General features: G+C 33.9%; 1 protein-coding gene across 1 annotated transcript in view; it reads right to left on the bottom strand.

Moving 5' to 3' along the window:
• The window catches only part of LOC143226946 (thyrostimulin alpha-2 subunit-like), a 103,735-nt gene extending 86,488 nt beyond the window's left edge, over positions 1 to 17,247 (bottom strand). The window contains exon 1 of the mRNA XM_076458504.1: positions 17,003 to 17,247. The gene's annotated coding sequence lies outside the window, so the exon portion shown is untranslated. The remainder of the gene's footprint in view (positions 1 to 17,002) is intronic.

Here is a 17,247-nt window from a genome sequence, read left to right as displayed (position 1 = left end):
TTGAGTCTAAAAACGCAAAATGCATATTTTTTCTTTATGTTCATTGGCCTTAAGATTTTGGCCAGCGGTGTATATAGTATACAACTCACAGGTATCTAAGTTGAGATATCTCTGATTATTATATAAGTAGCATACAAATAATTTATATCTAGATTATGATATCAACCAGATAGTTAAAACACTCGAGTCGTAATTTGATGGTTCGGATTCGATTCCCAGTCACACCAAACATGCTTGCTCGTTCAGCCGTGGGAGTATCATAATGTGACGGTCAATTCCACTATTCGCTGGTAAAAGAGTAGTCCAAGAGTTGGAGGTGATGACTAGCTGTCTTCCATCTAGTCTAGATATCCCTCGTGTAGCTTTACATGAAATTCAAAAACAAACAAACCAACGATATCAACTGGATTATGTTGTATATACAACTCACTGGTATGTAGATTGAGATATCACTGATTATGATATTTAGGGTACATCTCATTGGTATCTAGGTTATAATATTAAGTTCAGTGTGTTATATACACCATATAACTCATTGGTGTCTTGGATGTGATATCAGTTTGATCATTATCCATACGATACAGCTATATGCGACGATTATTTTATCGCGAGAGATTTTTAAATCGCAGAACTCTTACCATTCATCATTTGTCAATTCAATCAAATATATTTTAAACGATTTCTAGATAACACTTCTTATGTGTTCAGTTTATTCACTTCGAGTTGCACAGTGGAATGTTGAAAGAGAAGTAATTAACCAAGAACGACTGTAAAGGTTCAAGGGTTTTCAAAACCTGGTTCCTTTTGTTCTTCAGCACGAACAAAGAACTGCTGAAAAGTAACATTTTTACATACCTTTGCATACAGAACGTAGAGAATCATATAAGTTTTGTTCTGTGTTCTCCCTTTCAGATTTAAGAAATTTAATACACAAAAAGCCCTAAAAGTAAATACTTGTTCCAGTGTTTCGCTATTTACATCTTAAAATATTCGGTATGATCATTTAATTTTTCTGGATTTAATAACCTGTCTGCACCTTAGTCCTAACTTAACCATGGTAATTGAGTGCATGCCTCAATGGAAGAGGAGCACATCTTAAAGAAAATAACTCATTTCAATAGAAAGACAAGTGCTGGTGACACGTGGACAAAGGGATACAACTTTCCCGTAGTCCTCAGAGAACTTTGTCAAAGAATCTAGGAAACCTAAATTATCCTCAACAGTTTCTTTAACGTGATGTACTTTATTGTGTTTATGGTCGAATCGTGTAAATTAAGTTAGGAGCTCTCTTCTCCTGTTATTTCTCTTATACATTGTGAACGGTCTTAGAAAGTTCAATAAACAAATTAGATCTACTGGTGTACATGATAGAAGTTTATTTGATTATTATAGCTTTCCGTTACATTTTTTTTTAATACAACCTACATTTTCTAACATAAACATTTCTCAAGTACCTATATAAAAGCCTAGAAACTGTTTACTCACAATCTGGTACTTGGTCAATAAGTATATAGAAGAAAGATGGAATAGAAAAGCAAAACAAACAAACACAAGACAGCGTTTCATTGGCTTCATCGTTTGCTGTTATATATCACGAAATCTGACAAATATACGGGGTTTTCTCAAATTATAAAATAATAAGAAACGCACACGTTCTTGCTATGACCTATGAAACAATTTTGAATTTAAAATCATTTCCTGCTTTTTGTATGGACCACTAATATACAGAATAAGAGAATACGTGTTTTTTTTCGTCTTGTTATTCCTATCCACATAATACGTTGCTTCCAACATTACTACCGAAAATTCGATGGACTCAGCAGATAGCCGGATGTGGTTTTGCTATAAGAAAACCTACACACCACCCCTTTATAGAAAAGACGCAAATTAAAACTGAAACAAGTAAGTTTCTGAAATTTAACATAATATTAATCAGCATTTGTTTGCTGAGGACTTGTAAAAACATATCTCAGACAGTAACAATTCATATTAGACGTCCTTTCATATCCTACATCAATGATAAAACACAAAATTACATAAAACAAAAATAAGCTATTGTAGGTTTCCATAAATATTATACATATATGAACATAAAACCGAAATTATCATAGCAGTTTAATTGTGTTCCACACGGTTTTACTTAGTAAATTACATAAAAAATGGTGGAAAAAACGCGTCTTGAAATTTGATAATAATGAAGTTTTAGGGATCCTTTATGATATTAATAAGTTTCGATATCCTCGTCACCACTTGGTAACTAGCAATAGCCATACTAAAAATGACCATAATGCACTCCTCCACCAATAAAGTAAGACCACTCACTGTACTGACAAGTTATTGAAGCTAATTGTAACCCCTCCAGGAAATACGAAAATAAAGTATTTTATGTGAATCTACACGTGTAGCAAAGCGTGAAAACTTTTCTGTACTTACACCGTACACTAAACAATGGAACTACAGTGGAGCGCCGTTAAGCCGCGGTATTTGGGGGGTCAACCTTCTTAACCGCGGCTTAAGTGGTCCGTGGCTTAAACCTTTGTGAATGAAAAGCCGAAGTCGCCAACAGCTCCGCCGAGGAGCCTCATCTGGGCCATTGCGTGATCATTATATCGGATTATCGAATTAAAAATAATACTTTAATTATTGATCACTTTTTTCACTGATTTACCGCGGATTAACTTTAATTTATGGAGAGGTGTGATTCGGTAACAATGACGGCCTCCATAAAGCTGACATGGAGAGCGGATAAGGTAGATTAACGGTCGATTTCTATTGTAATATATTTTATTTATCTCCCAAATTAAAGCAAATCCTTTTTAAATATCCCCTTGAAGTTATAAAGCCAGGATTAAATTCGTAAGCGGCGTTTTTACACGTTTTTAAATTAGCGGTGAGCCGCGATAATCCTCGCTCATAAGACTTGCTACAGCGGCTTAAGCGATTTCGCGGTTTACTGGTCCGCGGCTTAATGGCGCTCCACTGTATATGGTGCTTATATATATATATATATGCAACACAACGAAATACAATTAGTTGATCACCTTTTATTAAGGAACAGTGTGTTATTTTTACATTTCTAACGTAAAAACTTCAGGGCAATAATCTACACTTTGCGTAACCAAACTTAGTAAGGAGGAAGAGTTTTTATGTAATGTCAGTGTGTGTGTTAAAGTCTGAACTATCATCTGATAAAACCAGACAGCTGTTTAAAATACATCATTTACTTGCGTTTTACTAGGTTAAACAGCGCTTGCAGTAACGATAATAGTTGTCCTTCCATCGTTTGGAAAACTATCAAATCAATAAATAATGTACGAAGCGAGATACTGTTAAAGCAGAACAAAAACTTTTAGAAACATGAAAGACTTCAAGCTAAATATGGTTTTATGGCCGATTCATTTGACACAAATTATTTACCACTGTTGTTGTTATAAATTTTTTGTTAAAAGGACTGTCTGCATGTAGCCGTGTTTAATTTTGAACTGAGACACTACAAAGCATGTAAAGAGTCAACAAACAGTACTCATCGCCAAATTTTGGGCTACTCTTGTATCATAGAAAAGTGAGACCTAATTGTCACAAATGTACTAAGAACATGTTTGTGGCAACGGAAAGCGTACCATAAATCATCTAGTACACAGTCCGGCCACGCTAGCCACTAGTTTGCGCCTGGACAAGAAAGAAAAATGAAGTAAATCAGCCATAATGCTGAAGATAAGAAAATATAAAGCAGAAATGTCGCCTTGTACCATTCAACCCTGTTTTTAATAACATCGGACACGAGTTCAACATAATAGAATTAAAAACATAGTGCACGAAACTCTTTTCCCTTATTCATATAAACTTGTGTATTCATCATCAGGCTAATTTGTTTACCTATCTTTCCGTTAGAATCCAGAAGTGGGCAGAGCAAAATAGTATATTGTGTAGCTCTGTGATTACCTTCAAGCAAACAAACACTGTAGCTAACATGATTTTCAATCCATCAATTGCTCAAATAAATGAGTTTTTTTTTTTTTCATAATAGCTTGAACCCATTCCATGTAAACTTATTCATTTATCTCTGTTATGGTTCGTCGGATCTTTATTGTGCATTTGTAAATATGACACAATATTTATGTCGTTGTTCCAGAAAGCTAATATTTCCGAATTATGTTCGGTAATCCTTTTACATTCTCTAAAATTCATCATGTATCATTTGCGTAGATAAGTTCAAGATATACTTCTCAGCTAATTGTTACCTATTTCTTGGCTACTTTTGAACTGACATCGCCAATTAAAACATGTAAAAAAAATCAAACATAATAATTAAATACTTTTTTGTTCCGTCTTTAGCATACCAGTTCAGTAATATATAAAACAAGAACTGTATAAATTTAATTACTTGAGAAGTGTTTTACTAGTACCCATGATGAGACATTGGTAATTCAGTGGATTCGCAACTCTAAAATTAGGCGTTCAATTCTTCTCGATGTGACTTTGCTATAAAAAAAAACAAGCAATTGTTTTACTTTATAGGGAGACATGATACACATTACTAAATTTGTTTTCGTATATTTTATTCCATAGGAGCCTTCCAGTAAATGTTTCAAGGAATTTATTATGAATTAAAGTCATGCTAATTTTAAGTTCAATCCAGTAAAGAAAAATTTCGAGACGTTTCTTTATAAAATAAAAATAGAAACAACGGTGTGATAAGTTCAGTACAATGATACATTTAATTGAAATATAGTCAGGAGTTGTCAGATAAAATACATCTGATAAATGTAACTCTACACGTCCAGATTAAACTTTAGTTTCTGATATTAACAATAGTTACTGCCAATATTAAATAATACAACTTTAGTAAATCAATTTTGTACACGATTGAAGTAGATGCACTTTTAACATCACTGAGATCAAAGGCAAAGGGGAGATATCCGAGATGATTGGTCTGAACTTTTAAAGTCACTGATATCAAGGACAAAGGCGAGATATCCAAATTAATAGGTCTAAACTATTAAAGTCACAGATATCAAGGGCAAAGGTTAGATATTCAAGATGATAGGTCTGAACTCTTAAAGTCCCAGATGTCAAGAACAAAGGTGAAATATTTAAGATGATAGGTTTGCACTCTTAAAATTACACATGTCAAGGACAAAGGTGAAATATTTAAGATGATATATTAGCACTCTTAAAGTCACGGATGTCAAAGACAATGATGAAATGTCCAAGATGATAGGTCAACATTCTTAAAGTCATGGATGTCAAGGACAATGGTTCAGAAGTCAAGTAAATTTAAAAAGTGATTGTAGTTGTATTCTACTCAGGATTGATCCGAGTTTTTCAATAAACACCAATCTCAGAGTTTATGAATTTATTGAAAGCAAAGTTGTTGTTGCTGTTTGGAATTCACCACAAAGCTACACAATGGACTATCTGTGCTTTGTCTACAATGGATATCGATAACCGGTTTATAGTGTGGTAAGTCAGCAAACGTACCGCTGTGTCACTGGTGGGCTCCAACAACGAACGATTAGCATTAAGTTTGTCAAACCATATTGACAGAAATAAGCTCCCACAAAAAAAAAACACAACAACTTGGGTATGATAATTATATAAATTGACTTATTAAGCAATTACTTTGGAAATGTATGCATTCTCTTATAAACTATACATAAAATAACAGTCTATGGATAGAGAGGAAATGTATGACAGTGCAAGCAATAGGTTTCAAACAAATCATATTGTTGTAAAAAATTAAATTATATTTTATATTAATGTTAACCTCTCAGCCTTAAGATTTAAGCTTGATGCTTTTCAACATTTGTTGGGGGGCATAAACCATTCGCTAAGGTTGTTTATTGTAATTAGTACATGCCTGTTAGTTGTAATACGTAGATATTTAAATTTGTTCATTTAAATAAATGAGTATTAAGAGCACATTGTTCGAGGTGAACTTTTATTGTATTTTTAAATTTTCTTTCTTACCATTATAGTAACTTTTAATATAGATATCGTGTTGTAATTCCAAATTTGGAAGATTAGGTCTTGCTTATCTCAGAAGTCCTGTTGCAAACAAACAGTTTTAGTTATATTTTTAGAACAGTTTGTTTGTTTTGAATTTCGCGCAAAGCTACTCGAGGGCTATCTGCGCTAGCCGTCCCTAATTTAGCAGTGTAAGACTAGAGGGAAGGCAGCTAGTCATCACCACTCACCGCCAACTCTTGGGCTACTCTTTTTCCAACGAATAGTGGGATTGACTGTCACACTGTAACGCCCCCACGGCTGAAAGGGCAAGCATGTTCAGTGCGACCGGGATTCGAACACGCGACCCTCGAATTACGAGTCGAACGCCTTAACACACTTGGCCATGCCGGGCCCTTTTAGAACAGTCATTCCTGAGAAACAACTGTCTATAGACGGTGAATGATTATTTAAAATTTGAAACGTTGTCAGTTTAAATATACGTAACCACTCGCAACGATTACTTTTTTCTTTCACCCGAATGTGAGATTTACAAATATAGGACAAATATGAAAAACCATGTACCCCTACAATTAGGTATAGTCTAGACATTTCTCTTACTAAGTTATACTTAATCCTTCTTATGTCTTAGTTTATACTCTAGTTTCGTATGTCTGTCTTTAATTTGCTATACATTTTATTCTTTAGCTTGATGTATGCATCTTATAAAGTTTCTTTACGTGTTTGAACCTCAATAAAATGGATACTATTGGCCATGCTGTTAGATGGCGCTTTATTTTTGTCATGAAATACCTTAGGTAGACAGCCAACTCGCTTACAGGCTTTGTATACACCATTTAACAGCATGAAGCCATGTTGAATATTGGACAGCTTAGCATATAGTTTATTCATATAATTTTTCATATAGTTTATTCCCTTTGTAAAAAGTCTCTCATTTTTGACAAAGTGTAAGATTTGTCAAAGAAATCAAACAGTTAAAACAATATTAACACAATTGAAAACGTTTACTGATGAAGGAAAGCAAGAAAACCGTGTCGAAGAACAATTAGCAGGCGAGAACGCCAGAACAAATATTTAATTTTGAAATCAATATTTTAGCCTCTTATTAAACATTGAAAATACCGTAAATATGTCTCATCAGAAGAATAAGAAAAATGTCTTATCATTCCGAAGTATGAGTTGCCTTTGCCAACAAGGCTTTTCTTAAAAACAGAAGTAGTGACGAAGTCCGTCAGTCAATTTGAAATATATTTAGAAATAAACGCTTACCGAAACGTAAAAATACACTCTTGGTGATGTAGTTAGAGAACTAATGATTTTTTAAAATATTATTTTTATATATACTTTACCAATGATTATATACATCTATATCCTGGTACGTCTGGTCTTAACAACCTTTTAAACGGAAGAAATACGTCAGTTATCTATTTTTCCCCCATTTAAACGCATGCTGAAATTTTAGTCAATATACACTGTATGGAATAACTGCATGCATGGTAAAACGTTAGAAAAACGTAACGCACGACACGTCGAAGGCTGAATTGTAACGAACTACTGCCTTCAATAATTTAGGCATGCATAATTGTATCACCCTGTAGGTTAAAAGTACTAAAAATGTAAACGCGTTTGAGAATAGAGAAACTCCTGTACGGAACCAGACAAATATCATTCAAATATTAATTCTATAAAACTGACATGCACAATAGGGAGTTATGAATTACCCATTGCCTTAGGGAATATATCTATTATCCTTTGTACGTTGCTTTATGAGTATGAATAACGCTATTAAAGAAGGCGCAGATTGCTATGAATATGATACATGTGTATATATACATACCTGTACGTGTTTACTTACACTCATATACATACCTTGTATCGCACATACAATAATTAATTAGTGTATTGAACTAACTGCTAGAACACTTAATAAAACGATTGGTGTTTCTAGGTACGCGCTTTTTCTTGTGTGCCATATTTTAACGTTATGACACAAAAAGCTTTCATTTTAAATATCGAAAAACAACTATTTGTTTAGGGTATTTTTCTCCTAACACTAGCTATCTGATGTCCCGTATGTTACATGCATTTATCTAAAATCTGAACATAATCATTAAGCTGTTGCTAGGATAGCAAACAAACGCAAGGTTTGAAGAGGAATTTGTGTTGTATTAAGCTATTATTATGTCCTGTAGGAATAACATAAACTCGAATAGTATCATATTTATGAATATAATATATAAAATGTTATCAAGTTTGGGATAGCGTACGATAAATGCTGTACTGACTGGGCCGGACGTGACCTATCTGTCAACATTTTCGCACTGTTAATCCGAGGATGTATAGTTCGCGGTTTGTTGTTGCAAAAATGCGCTTCTCTGTTTAGGGTCGAAGGTACATTATAGTAGTGAATAGCTTTCGCTAATATATTAGACAATAGCCCAAAATATTAGTAATGTTTTATCTTCCCTCCAAAAAAAGACAGAGAAATAATTAGATTGTTTGTACTGTCTAAACAACAATAACAAAAACATTAACTTATCGCACCATAACGAAACCACATCGTGTTCATCTTAGTTTAAATTCCCAGCTCCTTACAAAATAATTCCATATAATTTAACACAAAAAAAGCAGAGCTAAGATTCAGGTAAATCTATCGTTATCAAAGTTGTTAATCATCTGTTTTGGTTTATATAAAAATAAATACAATCATTTTTATCTTAAAACATTAAAGACCTGTTCTGCTATCTTTATTAACGCTATTGGTAAGTCTCCTGTTATGTGATTTTTTTTTATTGTCACTTTGTCACGTGGTATTTTTAACGCTGTTGGTATTCACCTTGCCATGTGGTCTTTTTAATGCTATTGATATGCCATTATCAGCCGTCTTTAAAATATTATAGTGTGAGTTCTGTTATATTTATGTGTTACAATATTATTTATAATCATTGCGCGCTACAAGGAGATCTTTAATATTCATGTATTACAATGAAATATGTAAACATCACGTGTAAAAATTAGACATAAAACTAATAAATATCGTACTGAGATTTTTACCTCTTGGGTGTTAGAATGAGATCTGTAACTATTACATTCTTAAATTTGATGTCATTAAGCGACATTTTTTTTCTATTCTGATTATAATCCCGTATTATAATATCAATTATAAACAAATACGAAAAATTAAACAGTTAATGCCTTGGTCTACCGACATTATTGTTGCATTATGATTAATCAAGAAATTGATCAACAACTTACAACTATTAACATGTTAAACTAAAAAAAAAATCACTTAATTTTTCATATAGTTTATTCCCTTTGTAAAAAGTCTCTCATTTTTGACAAAGTGTAAGATTTGTCAAAGAAATCAAACAGTTAAAACAATATTAACGCACTTGAAAACGTTTACTGATGAAGGAAAGCAAGAAAACCGTGTCGAAGAACAATCAGCAGGCGAGAACGCCAGAACAAATATTTAATTTGAAATCAATATTTTAGCCTCTTATTTACACTCGCATATGCCAAGATGTTAATAAGTTAACTTTTATTCAGGAAATATAGCATGCGATAATTCAAATGTTTACTATGAACTGTTGGTTACTACTTAGTAAGTAACAGGAAGTGTATAGATGCCAATGCTGAGAAGAACGAAAGTGGCCATCTTCTAATTTCTTTCTTCTTCCTAGTAATTACATCTCGTATTCTGCGAGATATCACGTTATTCGGTTGGATTAGCGCGTCCATTTATAGATTCATATCTATAGGCTCTAAATGCTATAGTACTGTATCACGTTCGTTTGTTGTTTTTTTCATATCCTATACTTTTACAGATATTACTGATTTATAAATCAAGGATAAGTTCAAGGGATTTGCCAATGAAAAACTCCAGAAGAATGAGTGATTTTTATGGACTGTGAAATTAACAATCCAAACTTTAAAAAATCATTTTAAGTTGAATTTCATTAAAAACCTAATAAAAACACCAACACTTTCGTTATACGTTCTTAAGCCTAAAGCTACACATTGGACTATCTGTACTGTGTCCACCACAGTAGAGGTGTTGAACCCGATTTTTAGTGATATAAGCCTGCAGACTTAAAGTTAGACCACTGGGGGAATTGTTAAGGGGCCTATACAATAGACTTCGTTGTTTATACTTACCTTGTTTTAAAAAAATAATACTCTTTAAACATGCCGTGTTGTTGCAGCACATTTGTTTCAGTATATATGTCTGTTTATGAAAAAACAAAAACACGATTTTATAGTCCGTCCCAAAAATATATTAAAGTAATAATCTTAGACGCATTATTTGATATAGTCTATGCCAAAAACATATTAGAGTAATAACCTTAGATGCATTATTTGATATTTACTTATTGTTTTTTCGGTAGCTTTTAGTTTATATTTTAAAATTTAAGTTTACAAAAGACTCAGATCCACCACTAACATCATTTCTGTATCTAAGTCTTTATTATTATTAAACGAACAATACATATGATGTCGTTTGTATTATCATTTACACATCAGTATAAGGTTCTCATAAAGTATCATACGGTATTCGAACATGACAAAAGCTATATAATTCGTCACAAAGCAAAAACTATTGGTGGATAAATCAAACAGACTGGAGAACAAGAATATGTACTAACTGAATATGGTCACCATATGGTGATATCTTACTTTGGCAACCATTCATGCCCATGAGGGTCTGCGTATAACGCCCTCTATACAGCTAGACACGTGAGATTTTAAAGATATTTAATCATACACACGTTTCCTACAATATATATATGAGTTTTTAAAAATCTTGTTCGAATAGTTAGGTTTAAGTAACTGTGGCGTAAAAAAGTGTCTGCTTTTTCTTCACTTTCTGTTTTAGAAGGCTACACAGGTGTTTTCAAAAAGTTTACATTTTAACATAGCACCATTTTTTAACGACATGGAAGCTTTCAATTTAACATATATTACAACGTGTAACTTTTAGCTTTTCCTTTTACACGTATTTTTGGGTTTGATATCCTTTTGAGAAGTTATATTGACAAGATCTAGCTCCAAGAAATTTTGTAATCCCTACGAATATTTGAACTATGGAAAAGTTCTCATAAACCATACAAATCAAGAATGTTGTAAGTAACAGCGAAATCACGCCTGTTTTCTTAACTAATAAAAGCACACAAAAATTAACCCCAATCCATTTTTTTAAAACGGTAGTCAACAATTTAGTCCATCCAAACAGAAATACAAGTCACAACTCGAGTTTTGTTCATTCATCCAAACAGAAATACAAGTCACAACTCGAGTTCTGTTCATTCATTTCCTTGGTTTTTCGGAAGGTATATTTTAATCTTTGATGTTTCATAGTCTCGTGGAACCCGTCAATTCTGTTATGGAGTAATGACACACACGTAGGAACAACATTCCATCCTTTCCTACGAAACTCTTTGAATTCGAGTTAGAGAGTTAGTCGAACAGTCCCTACTCTGTAGGGCAAATAAATCATTGAATTACATTTTGTTTCATGAAGAATAAAGAGTAATCAAATACTTCTTCAACTTTCATCTGGTTTCCCATTCTCAATGAAGCAGTGTAACTAAGTACAATATTCTTCGTTTCTACAAGATACAAATGCTATCAATCAGATTAGTATGTTCAGTGTCATTTTACGTTAAAACATATCAATTTGCTTTTCGTTCTTCAAAAAAGCAACAACCGGATTCGTTTTTTACAAACACAATAAATATAATTGTACTTGTCAACGGTTGTTTACTAACTTATCACTGTGTTCATATAACGTTAATTTGTACATAAATATATCTTTTGCTTCCAAGCCATTCATTTTTAATATCAATGTACTCAATCTACTAAAATCAAAATTTCTTTTTGAAATTCATGAATCTCTAATATCGCTATAACCAATCTAATAAAACTGTGTCCATACCAACTGTGTCCAATACAGGAATTCGTAATAACACTGGATTTAATTTAGTAAACATAGACTTTGTATTTGCAAGATCTGAATCGCTGTCTACCTTCTGAAACCGTATAAATAAGTAGTAACTTAATCTAAAATAAGGTTTACATCCATTGTTATGAAACAAATATCAAATTAATATGGATACAAGTTCCGGTCCTTTCGCGTGTTCTTTTCAATCTAATGTTTGTTAGTGAGAGAAATACGTACACTTTTTTTTTTCGAAATGTATACCTTTTCACCATTCTTCTTTTGACACAATTTTTAGTTCTATGCGGTATCGCATAAATTTGTTGTTGACTTTATGATCATGAGTTTTCATGTGTAGAAAATCAACATTATGTTTTTACCTTTTCAACGTTCTTTTTATGTTCCACTCTTTCCCAGAACATTTTTTTCTCGGGATTGACATAAAACTAGGCCCTCTATGGGCCCTCTATGGCCAAATGGTTAGAGCGCTCGACTCGTAATCTGAGGGTTGGGGGCTCGAATTCCCATCTCACCAAATAAGCTTGCCCTTTCGGCCGTGAGGGTGTTATAATGTTACGATTAATCTCAATATTTCGTTGATGAAAGAATTTGCAGTGGATGGTGACGAACAGCTGCTAAATTAGGAACGGCTAGCGCAGATATCCCTCGTGTAGCTTTACACGAAATTCGAACAAACAAATAATAAAATTTTATTTTGAAGTGTTACCTTGTTCGAGGTTAAGAAATTTCTAATATTTGTAAACAGCTTTGAAATTGTTAATTTTCAGACATTTCTCTCAAGCCACAATATTAGAGCTGTAGTTTACGGCTTACGTATTTTTATTTTACGTTATGTTTCACGTGTAGATGATGTTGTTTTATGGCGATACGAAAAAAGTGTAAAATGTTTTGTGCAAATAGGAGAACAAGTCATGTTTCTGCTCTATTATGAGACTGTTTAAAAATTGGAGTGAATTAAGTTAAGATACTTGCTTTTCTTAAAAATAATTTAAATTATTTGGCTAAACAGAAAATATCAATATATTGGTGTATGTTTTCCCCTAGCAAAGTCACATTGGACTATCTGCTGTGTCCACCGAAGGGAATCGACATACCCTGATTTTAGCATGATAAATCCAAAGATTTACCACTGTCCCATCGGGAAATCAACATATCGGAACCAGAGGATTTCCTTTGTATTCAGATTCACCGTAGGAAATAAGTAACCTTCAAAATATTCCATAAAAAAAATGAAAATAAAGGGTTGTCCATAATCATTCCATTCCTTTGTCTGTGATAATGTCCTGTGCATGTGCATACATCATTTTCAACACATACTTTCACTATTTGTTTGTTTGTTTGTTTTGGAATTTCGCACAAAACTACTCGAGGGCTATCTGTGCTAGCCGTCCCTAATTTAGCAGTGTAAGACTAGAGGGAAGGCAGCTAGTCATCACCACCCACCGCCAACTCTTGGGCTACTCTTTTACCAACGAATAGTGGGATTGACCGTCACATTATAACGCCCCCACGGCTGGGAGGCCGAGCATGTTTGGCGCGACTCGGGCGCGAACCCGCGACCCTCAGATTACCAAGCGCACGCCTTAACGCGCTAGGCCATGCCAGGCCTACTTTCACTAAGGAGATGAAAGTGCAAACTGGCATAGGAAGCAAAATATCGAGCGTTTTAGGAAGACGATTGGTCAACAAAGAATATATGCCCAAACTGGCCACTTTCCTTTTTTTTTGTTAGTGCTTTTAATGTATTGGCAAATTATGTATTATTCACAACACATGACGATAAGAACTTTTCTATGGCAGAAGACATGTATTGTGGTAGTCATTTGGATAAAGAACTGATCATCCATTGGAAGTACTTTTTTGAGGTGGCAACCATTGTTTTGAGTTTTAGGCAGAATATGTTCATTAATAACATAATTATCATGTAACTTTCAACTACGCCTTCACAGCTTGAAAAAACTAGGCCGATATTGATGATGTGGTTAGTGTGCCATACGTAGGTCTACGGATTCGTTCCAGAGTCGTGGCCACGTTATAAGAGTAACTGTCAGATATCATTATTCGGTCCGACAAGAGTAAATCGAGAATTGGTTGTGGTTACTATGAACAAGCCGCATTCTCATTAGTCTATCAATTCTATATTAGAGACGGCTAGTGCAGATGTGAGAATATCCGACAAAACAAACAAATCACGATAACAACTGAGTGGTTGTAATACGTAGCAGTAGTAACAATGCCTATAAAGACACTAATGAATTTCACAAACTCTTACTCCTGTTTTAAAGGTGATTGGCTCTACCCTTTTATAAAGCACTAACCGCTGAAAATGAAAAGCATGTTTAGCAGCATCGCGGCCCTTGAACCTTTTATTTTAATCAACAGCCCAGTATGTTGACCACTAGACCACTAACAGCTTTAACCAAGCAAGAATTTTGTTTGTTTATAGTTAAGCACAAAGCTACAGAATAAGCTATCTATGCTGTATCCGCCACGGGTATCAAAACCTAGTTTTTAACGTTGTAAGTCTGCAGACATACCGCTGTGCCAACGAAGGACTCAAGCAAGGAGGTAACATTCATGTCTTTATCAGTTCACAGAATCACACACTTAGTCTTTAGGCCTAACTTTCCAACAAAATAACCCAGTTCTTTGTTTATTAAACCTGAGTTCGATATATAATAAAATTTCAGAATCATAAAATAACAGAAAATACTTATTAAGAATTAGTCAGTATAATATATTTCGTGATGAACCAGTAAATTAATGTTTTTATACTTTTTGTGCGTTTTCAGTTAAAAACAATATTTTACCATCTCGGCACGTTAATGTTTGTTCTCTTACATGACACAAGAACTCAGTCCAATACAGTTTAATTAACTGTGTCGTAGTTAATACAGCCATACTTAACTCGAGCTACTGGCGAACTTAATTAGTTCACCTTATTGCTCACCTGTCTTGTCTATCTGTTTATCTCCTTAAGTTCTGTAGTAAAATACCTTTGTTTAGTTTGTATTTGATCACAAAGCTACACAATGGGGTATCTGTGTTTTGCCCACCACTGGCATCGAAAGCCGGATTCTAGCGTTGTAGTCCGCAGACATACCACTGCGCCGATAGTATGTTTTTCCTGTTTTTAAGATTTAATGTTACATTCCATGGAATGTGTGTGTGTAAGTACAATTACTTTATTCAGAATTGATAAAAACAATTACACGTTACCAATATAACATTACATAACAGTTGTAACATCTGAATCATTAATTTGTTTGTGGTATTTCTGAAAACCTGATTTGTCCTGGTATTGTGGCAGACATAATGTGTTTCAGATATCGCCTGTACAATTATTCTCCACTCATAAGTTCTCAAAATAGAAAATTTCAGTAACTTATTGTATTTTTTTAGAGTGAAGAACAATTCGTGTTTATTTACAGCAGTACAACATCTAAAGGAGATAAAAAAGTATATTGTATGTGAATGTGCTATCACTTTATTTTATTGTCTTTCATTGTGCGGGTGTTTCACAATTTTACTCAAAGTATTGTTTGTTTGTTTTGAATTTTGCAAAAACTTACACGAGGACTATCTGCACTGCCGTCCCTAATTTAGCATTGTAAGATTAGAGGGAGGACAGCTAGTCATCACCACTCACCATCCACTCTCGGGCTACTCTTTTATCAAGGAATAGCGGGATTAACCACACTCTATAATACTCCCACGGCTAAAAGGGCGAACTGTAATGAGGGTTCGATTCCTCGGCCCTCAAATTGCAAGTCGGCCGCCCTACCCACCTGACCTACTTGCTTAAACATCACATTGGGAATATTGACATATCAGTTCTTATTTTTGAACTGTTTGAATAGACAGAAACCAGCTAGTCAACAACACCCACCGCCAACTCTTGTGCTACTCCTGTGTGGTCGAATAACAGAGAGCTGATTATTGCTCTTATAACGAACTCATAGCTCCAAAATTCGGAACTCGATTTCACCTCCAACTGTATTTTTAAAGTGCATTTTGTTCTTCTATATAAAAAAAAAATACAGAAACGTATTTCGACTGTGTTTAAATGAAAACCTGGATCACAACTCGGTGGTTAGATAATCTTTATGAACAAGATAAGACTTGCTCCTGTTCGCGAGAAGAAATATTTCCTGGAACTTTTTATGAACGTGACTAAAGAATAAAGTAAACAAAGAAACATAAATCGAACAATTTTACTTAGGTAACTGATGGATTACAGCAGACTAAAGGTTTGTTGTTTTTTTTGCATATATTTTGACAATAACAGTTTTATCTTTAGTAACTACGGGTAAGGTTGAATTATTTTAAAAAACACAGAAAAAGAGTGTTTTAATAAAAAACACATTATCTTCATGCTTAATTTAACTACTTCATCAGTTTTTAACTGATATTTCAAACGCATGGAGAGTACAGAAAAAATGCCTACGTACGTATCAAACGCAAAAAGACAACTAACTATATAACTCCCATAAATAAAACCAGGTAGTTCAGGCACTCGATTTGTAATCTGAAAGTCGCGGGCTCGATTCCCTGTCACACCAAAAATACTCGCCCTTTCAACCGTAAGGGCGTTATAATGTGATGATCAATCCCATTATTCATTGGTAAAAGAGTAGTCCAAGAGTTGGCGGTGGGTGGTGATGACTAGCAGCCTTCCCTCTGGTCTTACACTGCTAAATTAGGGATGGCTAGCGCAGAAAGCCCTCGCGTAGCTTTGCGCTAAATTCAGAACAAACCAAACCCATAAAAAATATGTATTCCTCTCAAAAGGCCTCCCAATGGTACAGCGTTATGTCTGCGGACTTAAAACTTTTTATACTCGTGATTAGCAGAGTATAAACAATGTTTTGTATAGTTTTGCGCTTATCTTCAAACAAATAAAAATCCTATTTTAAATATAAATTATTTTGTTAATCGTATTAAAAATATCCTTTCGTGAATTCAAACAAATAAAAATCGAAGAATATACCACGTTCTCACAGTATCTGTGGCAGAGAAAAAAGTTGATAATTTCAGAATTCGTTAATTTTCATAAATAATTTTCAACTTACTTACCTGTTAATAGTTGGTTAAAGTCTTAGATTTTGTTTCTATCGCTTGTTTGAAACCTTATATTAAACTGTGAAGGCCGAAGTGTACTGGAAAATTCACCTCCTGCCGATCACTTTTACTCGCACACAAGTCACGTGGTTCTTCCCTGTTACAACAATAGTTGTTCAGTGTCTCCTTGCTATTTTTCAATGATTTACTTTAAAGAACTTCTGGAGTTTCAAGTGCACGTAATTCTGTCCCTAGCACAC

This window comes from Tachypleus tridentatus, chromosome 1, assembly GCF_004210375.1.
Source record: "Tachypleus tridentatus isolate NWPU-2018 chromosome 1, ASM421037v1, whole genome shotgun sequence".
Classification (NCBI taxonomy): Eukaryota; Metazoa; Arthropoda; class Merostomata; order Xiphosura; family Limulidae; genus Tachypleus; species Tachypleus tridentatus.
The sequence above is the reverse complement of the archived record's forward strand: the minus strand, read 5'-3'. Positions and strand labels throughout refer to the sequence as shown.